The sequence below is a fragment of the Pinus tabuliformis genome, chromosome 9, assembly GCF_031772625.1.
Source record: "Pinus tabuliformis cultivar Carrire ecotype Pingquan chromosome 9, CPIR1, whole genome shotgun sequence".
Lineage (NCBI taxonomy): Eukaryota > Viridiplantae > Streptophyta > Pinopsida > Pinales > Pinaceae > Pinus > Pinus tabuliformis.
The window spans coordinates 1,911,844,790-1,911,859,613 of NC_142307.1; the positions used below are offsets into that span (position 1 = coordinate 1,911,844,790).

A 14,824-nucleotide genomic window follows, 5' to 3' on the forward strand; every position below is an offset into this window, starting at 1 on the left:
ACCCTAGGGTGAAAATATGGAGTTAGGTTACACTTTTTGGAAAGAGAGGGTACGTTCAGGTGGAAAAAATGATGGCTCAATCGAGCCATTTAAACACTGGATTAAGAATTTTTTAGGACTCAATCGCACTCCTTGGGCACTAAAAAAACAACTTGATCGAAGGTTAAAAACAAACCCTTGATCAAACTTTATGACTCCATCGAGCCATTTTTTATTAAAGACTGTGCCCCTAGTCTGTGTGCACCATTCGCACAGAACATGGGAAATTTTGGAGCTCAAGCAAGAGTATTGGAGCTCAATCAAGAAATTAAACCATGGAGCATTGAAATGAATATCGCCAATGACCCTGCAAATGTACCAGAGGCTCAAATGAAGGTAGGTATTCTATATTTTTTGTTTTTCTTATTTATTTAGTTTTTCAAAATTAATAAAACTAATTTAAAAACAAACAACCATACAAAAACATGAAAACCATAAAAAAAAACTCTTCAAAACAACTTAGAAAACCATAAAACAACCTAGAAAACCATAAAAAAATACCCTTTTGTTAAACATATATGGAATTTGGACAACACGAGTAGGATAAATAATGAGTTTTCTATATTCATCGATGATATAAATTTATAATACATTCTAATGACCATTGGTTTCCATATACGAAGTGGTGTCTTGGACTCCCTTTGAATGTTTACATTCCACAAACCCTTATTGGATTAGGTGTCCAACATGCCCCCCCTTAATCCGAAGGGGTATATACAAGTCCAAGAAGAGAGATATAATACAAAAATTAAAAAATGGATGACAATAATAAGATGAATGTTCTCTCTGAAACCATGGCAGAAGGTAGCAAAACTCAAGGACTCAACCGACGGTGGTTTAAGGATGACCACCAACACTGGATTGGCTAGTGTAGTTCTTGGAACTCTTCAAAATATTGAAAGAAGATGAAATACTATGCTAAAGGAAGTGTCCCTAATGCTGTGGAGATGGAGACCTTCAACCCAGAAGAAGCAAGGTCTACAACCTACAGCGTTTTAAGGAAGGCCACAAACCAAGGGAATGTTTAGTGTCATTCCCAAAACTCTTCCAACTCTGGCAAGAAGTGGAAGTCTTCTACTGTAGGAAGTTTTCATAATGATCTAGAGAGGAAGCCCTTCAACCTAGAAGCAGGGAGGTCTACAACCTGTGGTGGTTTCAAAAAGGCCACAAACCAAAGGCATGCTTAGGGGCTTCTGTGTCTCTAGGTACAACTCTGAGTCTTCATCTGGATGTCTCTCACTGTAGGCCCAAGCAAGAGTTCCAAGTTGTGGCTCACACTCACTTTATTTATCATTAAAACTTGTATATCACCATTAATTCCCACTGTCAAATTGAAGGTGAGAAGATGAAGGAAACTCAACTGTAAGACTTTTCAATACTCTAGAAGAATTTATGACATATGATTGAAATATCTTCTTGCCTGTTGAAGCCCTTTTCCAAGAAATGATCCATCCAAGGTGAATATTTGTTCTTGCATAAGGTTTTTTTTAAGCATCTACGTGAAGAATGAGTATGTTGACCACAATTCTTGCATGGATTAAGATCAAAACAATTATCTTTCACATGGCCAAATAAGTCACAATATTGGCATTTCACAATATGTTGTTGTGGAGGAGGAGCAGGTGAGTATGAGTTTTCCTTAATAAATCTAAGACTATGAAATTAGATTGGCTTGTAATAGTCTGGAATATGAAATGACACATCCTTGTAATATCCAAGACCAGTTATGTGCTTGTTGTTGACAGGCTCTTCCCAAGGTCTGATGATGGGCTTGGGAAGTTGAACCTGAATATTTACATTGGCAGTCAAATTTTCTCTTTCATTGGGCAGTCAATTAACTTCATATTATTACTACTTATGGGAGTCTGTCTCAATCTCAAATAAAGGGTTGTTCTAAATGAAAACCAATTCAGAATGACAACTCTTTTGTTTTAATTCGTATCATTGGAACTGAGATTCTAGCTACAAAAATTCAATCTTGTCTTTTGCATTTTGTAGAGAGAATTTAATATCAAAAAGAATGTCTTTATTGATGTTAACCATCCCGTCAATAATGGAGACTATCAGTGAATTTAGCAACTATAATATATCATCAAGTGTGGTCATTTTCTAAGAAAAAAATAAAGGCTTGACAAATAAAGTGAGTCAATTCAACAAAAAATGCACCTACTTACAATGTAAAAGTACCTTCACATAAGAATTAGGGACAACTACAACCTATATGCGCACCCTTCTACCATAACAACTTCACCCATATAATAGGTATTAATCCTTTTAGTAATCAACAAATAACACACACATATTCACCCTATAAAACTTGAGTAATACGCCTCTTAGAGTGTAAAATCGAACCCAAATTTCTTCTTAGCGACAACAGTCAATAAATCCAAGAGAATTTGCCTCTATTAATGAACTTTTGTATCATTCTTGATGAGATTTTACCTTCATAAAAAATCTGCAATGAATCTTGGAGATTTCTTAGAGAATTGCACCCTCTAAGCCAAGGAGTATTTGCCCAAAATTATTTTTCTCAAGATTTCGCTCAACAATTGTTTGGGACTAAACACCCTCAATTTAGCCTCTTATAGCCCTTTCCACAATGCAATTTGACCCTTATTTCATTAGAATTTTTGTAACTTTATATTACAGGTCATTGTAGGAAGATAATGACCCTACATCTTCCACACAAGTCTTTTCTACTGTAATGTTTCCTGTGGGATAGGTGCTAGAAGTTTTCTTGAGATCTGTCCTATAAGATACAATTCATCTATTTCAACTTTGGGTGCAAGAAGTTTTCTTAAAATATGGTCTTGATATGGTCTACAGCGCACATATCATCTGTACCAAGAAGAAACCATTTGAATATTTGGGATTCCCACAAGTCCACATAAATTATCCTCATGCGTGTAGAAACTGACTATGGAGAATCATAATAAATTCATTCCATTCTTATATGAGTATCCCTTAGTTGGACTTTGAAACTTAGAGCCATAACCTAGTGGAACTTCGAAACTTCAATACTCATAAAACTCACATTAAAGAACCTTTGTTTTATGGGAAATTTATGCCAGTTGCAACATCTAAAAATCGCTCATTACATAACCAAAAATAGGACCATGCTATATCTTTCCGGCCAGAAGGAATTTTTTTTTAACATAATATGAAAGCACAATAAGAAGTGACTTTTCGTATGGAAATATAGTCTCTCTGAGCACATAACTTTGCTTATTAAACATTAGGATAACACTATGAGGCACCCCCTCCGAAAATCTTTGCTCCTCTCTCTTCATCACTCTCAATTATGGCTGCTAGGATTCGATTTTGCTTCTGATCATGAAAATTTTATTGCCAGCTGTGCCTCATCCATTTCGCTCAGTCTATTGGTCATTGTTCCAAGTAATGGAAAATGTATTATGGAAGAAACAACGTCCAACAATCTCAAAAGATGACCATGTTGTCAAATAAGAAGTAACTGGATCCACATATTTTTTTAATGAATTATCTTCGAGTGCACCAACGTACGTGCATAATAGTTCTTGCACACAAACTGAATGATTCTAGCATTCTTAGACAGACTTGGATTATGTAAGTAAACATGAATTCATGTTAGATATTATGAGAAATACTAGCAGGCAAACGCATTGTACCATCCAAGGGAAGATTATCACCAAACTCAAAGGGCATGACCATAACCTAGTCATTTCAGAGCTTGGCATTAGGAAAATGCATTGTACCATCCAAGGGAAGATTATCACCAAACTCAAAGGTCATGGCGATAACCTAGTCATTTTAGAGCTTGGCATTGTTGCTTGGAATAGCCCATCCTGCGCTTCTACCCACATTGTATTTTGTTGTTGTCTCTAGTGCAGACTACTTCAACACATGAGAATTATAGGTACATTCATGAATTGTAATTCCAATGTACTGGAACGTTGGATGTTCTTTTAACTTCAGTGCATAACCATTAAACTATTTCAATTTTATTTTTTTCATAATTCTCCGCCCTCATTCCTATTACTCAGGAAAATGTGGAGACATTTATGAGCACGCATAGTGAAGATGTTTCATGTTACTGGTCAGAGGGAGGGGAGGATGGTCCAATAATAGTAGCAAGGCAGAGACTCAATGCACAAAAAATCCACTACCGAGGGATGATTTTTCTATTTTTCTCACATGAGATTTAACACACAAAGAATACAAATCGATGCTCATAGAGTACAGATTTTGCAAAAGGACAGAGGAGTTATTAAGCATAGAACAAATTCTAAATTAAGAACTGCAGATTTCAAAATATATAGAAATGCCCAGTGAAATATTGGAGGGTTGACCAAAATAGCAGAAAGAGTTTCTACTCGTGAAATGAGGCTAGGGACTACAGGAATGATTAACAAGTAGTTTAGATTGACAAAATTGCATGTAGAAAAGAATGTTTTGTGAAGATAAATAACACATCTGAACATTACCAGTAGGCAGATACGCAGAAGAGAGGGAACATATTAATGGAGTGTTATGGATAGTGAGCAGAAATGGCATAATTGACATGCATAGAGAGACTACAAAGCCAATGGCTCAAATATGGGAACGGGAAACAATACGTTTGCTCTAGTACGATGTTAAACATACATGGAATATGGACAGCAAGAGTGGGCTAAATCGTGAGTTTTCTTTATTCATAAGTGTTATAGATTTATAATACATTCTAATGACCTAGTTTCCATATATTCTTTATTGATAAGTGTTATAGGTTTATAATACATTCTAATGACCTAGTTTCCATATACCAAGTGGTCTCTTGGACTCGCTTTTATTGTTTACATTCCACACCAATCCTTACTGGATCACGTGTTCAACACCACTGAAATAACCTAGAAAACACTTTGAAACCACCAAAAAAACTGTAATTTAGGTTTTAAATATGTTTCTTTCTTGCAATGTTTTGTTTATTAAATGCATATTTTTTGAGTTTGAATGGTAAAAATGTCTTTTTTATAATTATTTTAAGTTTTAAAGTTTTTTTTGGAATTTTTGAAATACATTTTCAATTTTTTTATTTTTTTTTAAATGCATTTTAAATTTCTAACAAATTTGACCAAAAATATACCCCAAAAAACTCCAAAAAAGACATCAACCAAAATATAACCAAGAAATAAGTAAACTATGAGCTTTATATTGACATGATAAATATGGTAGGTCATAGTGAACCTCTATTTATAAAATAAATAAATAAAAAATTATTTTATCATTTTAAATTTCAATTAATTTATATTTTAAATATTTTTTTAATAATAAATATAGTAGGATTGTGTTTTTAAAATCTTAAATTTAAAAAATATGAAAAAAGAAAAAATGTGTTATATATATATAACAAAACATTTAACTTGGTTATATATAATCTCTAACTATTATTTAATTAGAACATCACATAGCTATATATTATAGTTCTATGTATACAATATAACATAACATAGTTTTATAACTATATATATATATATATATATATATATATATATATATATATATATATAACATAATTAATTATAAGTAGATAGTTCATAACATAACTATATAACTAGATATAAAATTTAACTGTTATAACTATAGGATATATATATATATATATATATATATATATATATATATATATATATATATTTCATAACATCACATAACATAGTTCATAACATAATTATATGACTAGATATATGATTTAACTATTATAACTATAGCATCTCTCTCTCTCTCTCACACACACACACATATAGTAACATAATGTATTCCATAACGTAACATAGTGTAACATGTATTGTGGAGAACTATAAGATAATATAATTATAAGTATAACATTTAACATCGGATAACGATTTAAAACATAACATATTTATGAAAGTTCATGCGTCAACAATGTATCATTGATAGATACATTTAATCCATCATGAAAAGTGAATTTGGTCTAGAGAATAAAAGCATTTAGAATATTTTCTAATTTGTATCATATTGTTTCATTATGTAGTGTGTTCTACAAGAAACATTGTCCTCAAGTGCTTGCACCTAGTACATGTCATGTCTCAAAGTCAAACATTAAGAACTTAAAGAGTATTGGAGTATTTGGTTGGCATGGAATTTTTTTAGTTTTGTAAATAGGTTTATTTCAAATTTTTACATATATATTTCCACATTTATGTGTTATGAATAAAAGACATTATTTAGAAACAAAAAAAATATGTAAAGGAAGATTTGACCACTTATTCCAATTGTGTTTACATGGGACTCAATACTTTGGTTGATAAATTATCAAAAAATGGACTATAAAGTTTAGGACTTTGGACTAGATTATTCCGCTTGAGTTTAGAAATGGTTTTTTTGTCAACATTCTTTCTAAGTCAACATTTTTTTCGTAGATTAGTGTATATGTATTATATGTAATAGTTTTGTATTATATGTAATACTTTAGTTAACATTTTTTTCATCGATTAGTTTATATATATTATATGTATAATGTGTAATATACTGATACATCCCATATACGAGCCCCAACTATAGGTCATCATTGTGCGAGTGGTTTTGGTATATGTGGTCATGCTCGTGATAGATCAAGTAGCCCATAGACAGTTCACATTCCACTCATAGACCCTGACTTTGATACCAGTCAAAGTGCAAGAGTCAGTGTTTATGCCTCTGTTTTTGATCATGCAACCTCTAGTAGACCTTCTTCACCTATTTCAGGTACACCTCCTGTATTTTTAAATCCTCTTTAAAATTTATATGTTTATGTCTTGAAATTATGTTTAATTTTTAAATTTTCTTCAATTGATCTGTTTGAATTTAATGTATATGTTATTATGCTTCTATTTTTTTAATTATATATGTTAAATTGTGTTTATGATTTGCAATCCCTTAGTAAGTTGAAGCTAAGGATCATAGTGTAACATCGATACCTCTGTGGGATGATGCTATAACTCATATCACATTGGAGGATGTTACAACCCACCATACATCAATCACACAAGAGATATGTAACATCCCTTACAATTCACTGACTCATCGTAGTTTGTCTTTGATGTTGGATAAAATCAATAGGTTCGATATCATTTTTTGGGATTCAACTGAATTAAGTAAGTCATTCATCTATGACCATTTCCATGAGAGGTAGTCGTAACTAACTAACGTCTCATGATTTTTGAATAGTCCACTTAGCACTCATTGCATCAGGTGATGCTCACAAGGGTGAAGAAGTGGGATTGAAACTAATGAAATAAATCACATAGCGTTAATCATCACTTCCAGGGCTTGCACCCGGTAACTAGGACTTCCCGGGAGGTCACCCATTCCAGATCCCCTATGGCTCAGGTGCGCTTAACTGTGGAGTTTTCCCCACAATCAAGCCCACTTAGCTTGCTACCACATTTGCAAAACCTTAGGAAGTATTGTGCCTCATGACCCTTTCAAGTAGAGTTCCCTTCACTCTTTTGAATTAAGTATTGGGGGTTTTCGCAGTGCATTATATTAGATATCATTTTTTGGGATTCAACTGCGTTAAGTAAGTCATTCATCTATGACCATATCCATGAGAGGTAGTCGTAACTAACTAACATATCCCGATTTTTGAATAGTCCACTTAGCACTCATTGCATTGGGTGATGCTCACAAGGGTGAAGAAGTGGGATTGAAACTAGTGAAAAAAATCACATAGCATCAATTATCACTTCTGGGGCTTGCACCTGGTAACTAGAACTTCTTGAGAGGTCACCCATTCCAGATCGCCTCTGGCTCAAGTGCGCTTAACTATGGAGTTTTCCCCACAATCAAGTCCACTTAGCTTGCTACCACATTTGCAAAACCTTAGCAAGTATTCTGCCTCATGAACAATTCAATTACAGTTCCCTTCACTCTTTTGAATTAAGTATTGGGAGTTTGCGTAGTGCATTATATTTGATATAATTTTTTGGGATTCAACTGCGTTAAGTAAGTCATTCATCTATGACCATTTCAATGAGAGGTAGTCGTAACTAACTAACATCTCATGATTTTTTAATAGTCCACTTAGCACTCATTGCATCAGGTGATGCTCACAAGGGTGAAGAAGTGGGATTGAAACAAGTGAAATAAATCACATAGCATCAATCATCACTTCCAGGGCTTGCACCCAATCACACATCCCAGATCGCCTCTGACTCCAGCGCGCTTAACTGTGGAGTTTTCCCCACAATCAAGCCCACTTAGCTTGCTACCCCATTTGCAAAACCTTAGCAAGTATTGTGCCTCATGAACCATTCAAGTAGATTTCCCTTCACTCTTTTGAATTAAGTGTTGGGGGTTTTCGAAGTGCATTATATTAGATATCATTTTTTGGGATCCAACTAAGTTAAGTAAGTTATTCATCTATGACCATTTCCATGAGAGGTAGTCATAACTAACTAGTGTCTCATGATTTTTAAATAGTCCACTTAGCACTCATTGCATCGAGTGATGCTCACAAGGGTGAAGAAGTTGGATTGAAACAAGTGAAATAAATCACATAGCATCAATCATCACTTTGGGGGCTTTCACCTAGTAACCAGGACATCCCGGGAGGTCACCCATCCTTATGTCACCTCTGTCTCAAGCGCGCCTAATTGTGGAGTTTTCCACACAACCAAGCCCACTTATCTTGCTACCCCATTTGCAAAACCTTAGCAAGTATTGTGCCTCATCAACCATTCAAGTGGAGTTCCCTTCACTCTTTTGAATCAAGTGTTGGGGGTTTTCGTAGTGCATTATATTAGATATCATTTTTTGGGATTCAATTGTGTTATGTAAGTCATTCATCTATGACCATTTCCATGAGAGGTAGTCGTAACTAACTAACGTCTCATGATTTTTTAATAGTCCACTTAGCACTCATTGCATTGGGTGATGCTCACAAGGCTGAAGAAGTGGGATTGAAACTAGTGAAATAAATCACATAGCGTCAATCATCACTTATGGGGCTTGCACCCAGTAACCAGAACTTAAACCCCCAATATTTAAATCAATAGGTTGATCGAGACATATGAGAGGTTGCGCCAACTAATCCACCTCCTATAGGCCATACAAAGGATTAGGAGGCATGAGGTTAGAGGCCCAAATACTTGGGAGGTAGTGAAAGGGGCCACCAAGGACATCGATTTTCATGGAGGGTTGTTCGACATCCCTCTCCATCATCTTGCCAAACATGTAGGTTCAATTTCACTGAAATATTTTAAGAATGTTGATGTAGCCCCTTTTGTGTATGATAAATTCATTACAGCTTGGGTCCTATTCCCCTACCATGACTTGGTCACCATTTGCTTTTCCAAGTATTTATATGCAGAGTTCGTGTCACATATGACGTCGAATTACACTCATATGAGATCTCATTATTATGGACATGGCTTGGGATGTACATATGAGTGCGAGGGGGCTCATAGGGACCCTCGACACGTGTCACCACCTCTGATATTCTTGTGACTACCATTTCAGAGCTTGGTATTACTGACAAACATAGAGGAGTTGTCATAGCTCAGTGGTGAGACCAAGGAAACTATTGTAGACAACATGTAGACTTCATTGCCTAGTGCATGTATTTCACTGGATGGAGAGATTAACATACCACCACCATTGTCTCGTGACCCTTCATTTATCTTGTATGATGATGCATTTCTTGCAAAGTTAACCTTTCACTATATTTCAACATATACATGTATGTAGTGATGTCATTCATGAGACTCGAAGGGTGAATGATTAACGTGACACAAACCAGGTATATATATATATATATGAAACTTTTGACTCTTATTTTCAAATTATGCATTATTATTTATATTAATTTCTAGTTCATATTAGATTGCATTTATAATAATAATTTCATGATAACATGTAGACACTCCCTAGCTATATGGATGAGCTTATGAGGTCATTTAAGGGGGCAATTGAACGACCAGGACATCCTCAACTAGAGCATGTTTCCATGGATTCTCCTCCACCTCCACCTCCACCTCATATGCTCACTAAAGTGGAGGATAGTAACTATGTACAACCACATGAACCAATAGTTGAGGTAAGAAATTTTATTCCTAATATTTCAACATATATTTTTTTAAGTTACACATATATGCTAACCAATTTTAAGACTAATTATAATGTGTCCTTGCCATTGTGTACACAGGCCCATATGCAGAGTGTCATTGATGTCGTTGCTATGTGGATACATGAGTGGGATGTTGGGTTTAGAGGCACTGATGATGCGGGTCCATCGATGCAGGCCTCAATCATTGATCCACAGATAGGGGAGCATGAAACCTAGATTCATTAGACCCCTTTCTTATATGACTTGCATTTGGACTCTATTGAGGTTAGTAGATTCATGTATATGTAATTAAAAATGTGGTTCAAAATCATTTATTGTCATATTTTCTATTTTGTACAAACAATGATATAATTAGTTTGAATTTGAATCTGATATATTGTAATACCTTCTTATGGAAACTTACTTTGCACGACAAAACTCATATAGGAGTTCTAGTGGTACTTAGAGTGGATAGTTTGTATATTTGCAGGCTCATTTGATAGATCACATTCACATGTGATACGTACTTTTTATAGTTTATTACATGGATAGTTTATGGATATACATGGACATTATTTTAGTTTATGAATGCTTATTATTTCAATTTATGGATGTTCATGTGATATTTGTAATTTGTATATATTTTCATATGAATAATTTATTGGTACATGTATTCACTATTTCATTTTATGGGTTTGTATTCATCTTATTTACTCATGCTCATTAATTTTTGAAATGTATGGACCTGTTAAAATTATTTCACTAATTTAAAAAAAAAAAAAAATCTATATACGATAACTCTTATTAGTAAAATATAATAATTTTGATTTCCAAGTTTATATACTAAGAAAATAATTACAAATTTAAGTTATGATGCAAGTCACTTTGATAGTTGAAATGAACTAAAATAAAACATGTTTAATATTGAAGATGGAAAGAGTTACAATCATGCTTCATATTGTCTTGTAGAAAGTTTCTTTTAGTGAAATCAACATGTATGTTATTACAATTCAATTTTAAAATATATATATATATATATATATTATAAATTCATCCATATTATAATAAACGTATATATGTATATATGTATATATATGAAAAATTTTGTAAGCCACCCATACACCACTGCATGGACAACTTTTTTAAGTATTTCAATCAATTTCTTATCTCAAGATTCAATTAAAAAACACAAATACGATTGAAATAAGTTTTATTCAATCTTAAAAGATGTCATGTAAACAACAAATAGGTTTTATTCAACATTATTTATTTTGATATTATCTACAAGATAATCTCAAAACCTCGTAACATGATATAAGCCGTATTGAAATTTAATATATAGGTTGAAAAATAATATATGACAATATTTCAATAATTTTATATAATCTTATCAACTTTCCTAAATTTAGAAGTAGTTATTCAAGAATTTTAATCAATTCTTTATGATTGAAATAAGTTTTATTCAATTTTTAAAAGCTTAAATATGATTGAAAGAATTCATATTCAATTTTAAAAGATGTCAACATGTAAAAGTTAAAAATACAAGTTTTATTTGATTTTATTTTGTTTGAGGTTATATGCAAACGCTTGTCATAATGCACATCGTCACTAATTGTTTTTGTGCTTACATTGCAATCAATACACAATGTTAAACTAATTACCTTGAAATTAATGTACATGATATATGTAGTTACATCAAATCAGAAATCAAAATCTTCCTTCAAATCAATGAATCTAATGCAAGCAATCAAATAGGATGAAAAATCAACATCTACACTAAAATCAATGCATCTAATGCAAAAAATCAAATAGGATTAGAAATCAACATCTACACTAAAATCAATGCATATAATGTTGCAAAAAATCAAATAGGATTAGAAATAAACATGCACACTAAAATCAATGCATTTCATGTTAGCAATTATATAGGATTAGGAATCAACATCTACACTGAAATCAATGCATCTAATGCAATATCAATCGAACAAGATTAGAAATTAACATCTTGAATGAAATTAATGCATCTAATGAAAACAATGAAATAGAATTAGAAATCAAAACCTACACAAAAATCAATGCATCGAATGAAAGAAATAAAATAGGATTAGAAATCAGTGTCTGTACATTGAAATCAATGCATCTAGTGAAAGAAATTGTCTTCCCTTTATCTCCCCCCTCCATCTAGATCTATATCTCCCTCCATCTCTCCTTATTTTCCTCTTTATCTCACCCCCATAGATACGCATGAAATCTTTCTTCTTATCTATGTATCTCTCCCTTTGTCCCTTTATCTCTCTATTGTTCCCTCTCTCGCCCTTCCAGCTATATCTCTATCTCCCTTTATCTCTCCTTCTTCGTCTCTTTGGATCACCCCACAAACATACACATTATTTCTCCATATATATATCTATATATATATCTATATATATATCTATATATATATATATATATATATATATATATATATATATATATATATATATATATATATATATATATATATCCCTTCCTCTCCCTCTCTCTTTCTCTTCCCAAATTTCTCTCTCTATATTTATTTCTTCTTACCTCCCTCTCTCTCCACCTCTAACTCCATCTCTCCCTCTGAAATATTCTCTCTCTTCATTTCTCTCCCACCTCCCTCCATCTCTCCCCCTCATCACTCACTCACTCACACCCTCTCTTTATATATCTCTCCCTATCGAGCTTTGTCTTGCAACATTGTTGACTATCTCCCTCCCTCTCTCATTCTCTCACCCACTTCCCTCCACCTCTCCTTCTTTCTATTTCTATCTCACCCCCAAACATACACATTCTCTCTCCATCTCTCTCTTTTCACTCTCATTATCTATCCACCTCTCTCTCCTATATGTCATGAACTTCTTCCTTCCCTATCGTTTCCTCCAACTCCACCTCTTGAGCTCCTTCTCTTTCTCTGGCACTCTCTCCTCCTATCTCTCTCTCCATATTTGTGGTCCCCTTTCTTGATATGTTTAAATAAATAAATAAAATTACATCATACAACAACTTAATTTTTTTATATTAAACATATTTAAAATGCAAGATTTCAAATGTGTGTTGTACACTCACCTGGGTGGAAAATGATAATTTTCCATGGAAATATTATCTAAATTTTTCCAAAATATTAATGGTCCAGTTGCCTCCATCGGAGATACATAGTATACTTCATGCCTTCCAATTGAATCTGTTTAGGTTTCATTTCTTTAGGTAGCTTTAGTTTATGATTACTTTAAGATTTTAAAAATGTTACATATTTTATTATGTTAGATTTATAAAAAATTAGGTTAAATAAAATTAACATAATAAGTTAGCTTGTTTGACTCTTTTTGTGTTAATAACTCTTCTGCTATGCAAATGATGTATATCAACAACATTTATTAATGTGGTTGCTCTAGTATATATTATAATATAACAAATTTTATATTATATTAAAGTTAATAATATTGTATTAATCCAAAATTAAAATATTTAATGTTAACATTAAAATCTATTAATATTAATTTTTTATACTAGTATCAGATTTAATAATTTAATTTAATAATAATAATAATATTTTAATATTGATATTAAATTTAATAAGGTTTCTACATGACATGATAACAAAAATTATAATAATATTTGGAATTTTAAAATGTGGTAAAATCATAAACTTTGGATAAATTATGGGATTCAATTTTTTTTACAAAGGCTCGATTGAGCCATAGTGCTCGATCAAGTTCTTTAAGCACTCGATCGAGCCCCTAAAGTTCTAAAATCCACAATTTCAGTACCCCTTCTGCAAAATTTCTTGCAATACCATTTTGTATCCTAGCAGGCTTAGGGGAAAATTTGTCCTTAGGTGCCATAGTTGATCATGCTCAATTCATGAAGGAATCCTCTATCCAATGGCATATGAGTTTGATGTTTTCAAATTCGTATGATATTTTTCATCCATAATTTATTTTAGACATAATGTTTGAATTTGTTTGTAATAGTTTTATAGAGGTTGAATAAAAAATCAATATCATAAAATACACACAACGAAAAAATTTCAAAAAATACCACTATCTTATTTTGCAAGTCCTCCTCAAAAGGGTACTCTTGGCTTTTCAATTTATTTAAATAGTTGAAAAAGACCTTACATGAACACATGTGTTTGCAAAATGCAATTGAAATATTACTTCGCCAACTTCGAAAAATAATAACAAATATAATTTTGTATTATAAAATAAATTTTTAATATGTAAAACTTAACTCTCTATATGTACATCATGCTCATACATACATACATACATACATACATACATACATATATATATTAAATTACACATTTTATTCTAATTTATGCCACATGAACATATGCATACCTCTTAAGATGTGTAAACATTTTCAATGACAACGATTTAATTTAATGGAAAATTGACATATTATACGACACTAAATATTTTTGCAAAAAATATAACTAAAACAACAACATAATTATTCAGAATTTGTCTTTTTACTTTGAATCAAAATTCATAGTGTTTATATGAATTTTAAGGGCTTCAATTCATTAAAAGAGGAAAAACTTGAAATTTCATCACCACATTTGGCCAGAAAGTGTAACCCATCTTCATGCATTCACCCCTTGGTCATCGGGTGCATGACCATATCGATAAAGGGTATTTTCCTAGTGGATGAATAGATCCTTTGCATGATGTTGATGCAAGATGATTCCCATGTGGT

General features: G+C 32.5%; 1 pseudogene; it reads right to left on the reverse strand.

Moving 5' to 3' along the window:
• The window catches only part of LOC149156579 (putative F-box/kelch-repeat protein At4g39290), a 56,901-nt pseudogene that overhangs the window by 26,487 nt on the left and 15,590 nt on the right, over positions 1-14,824 (reverse strand).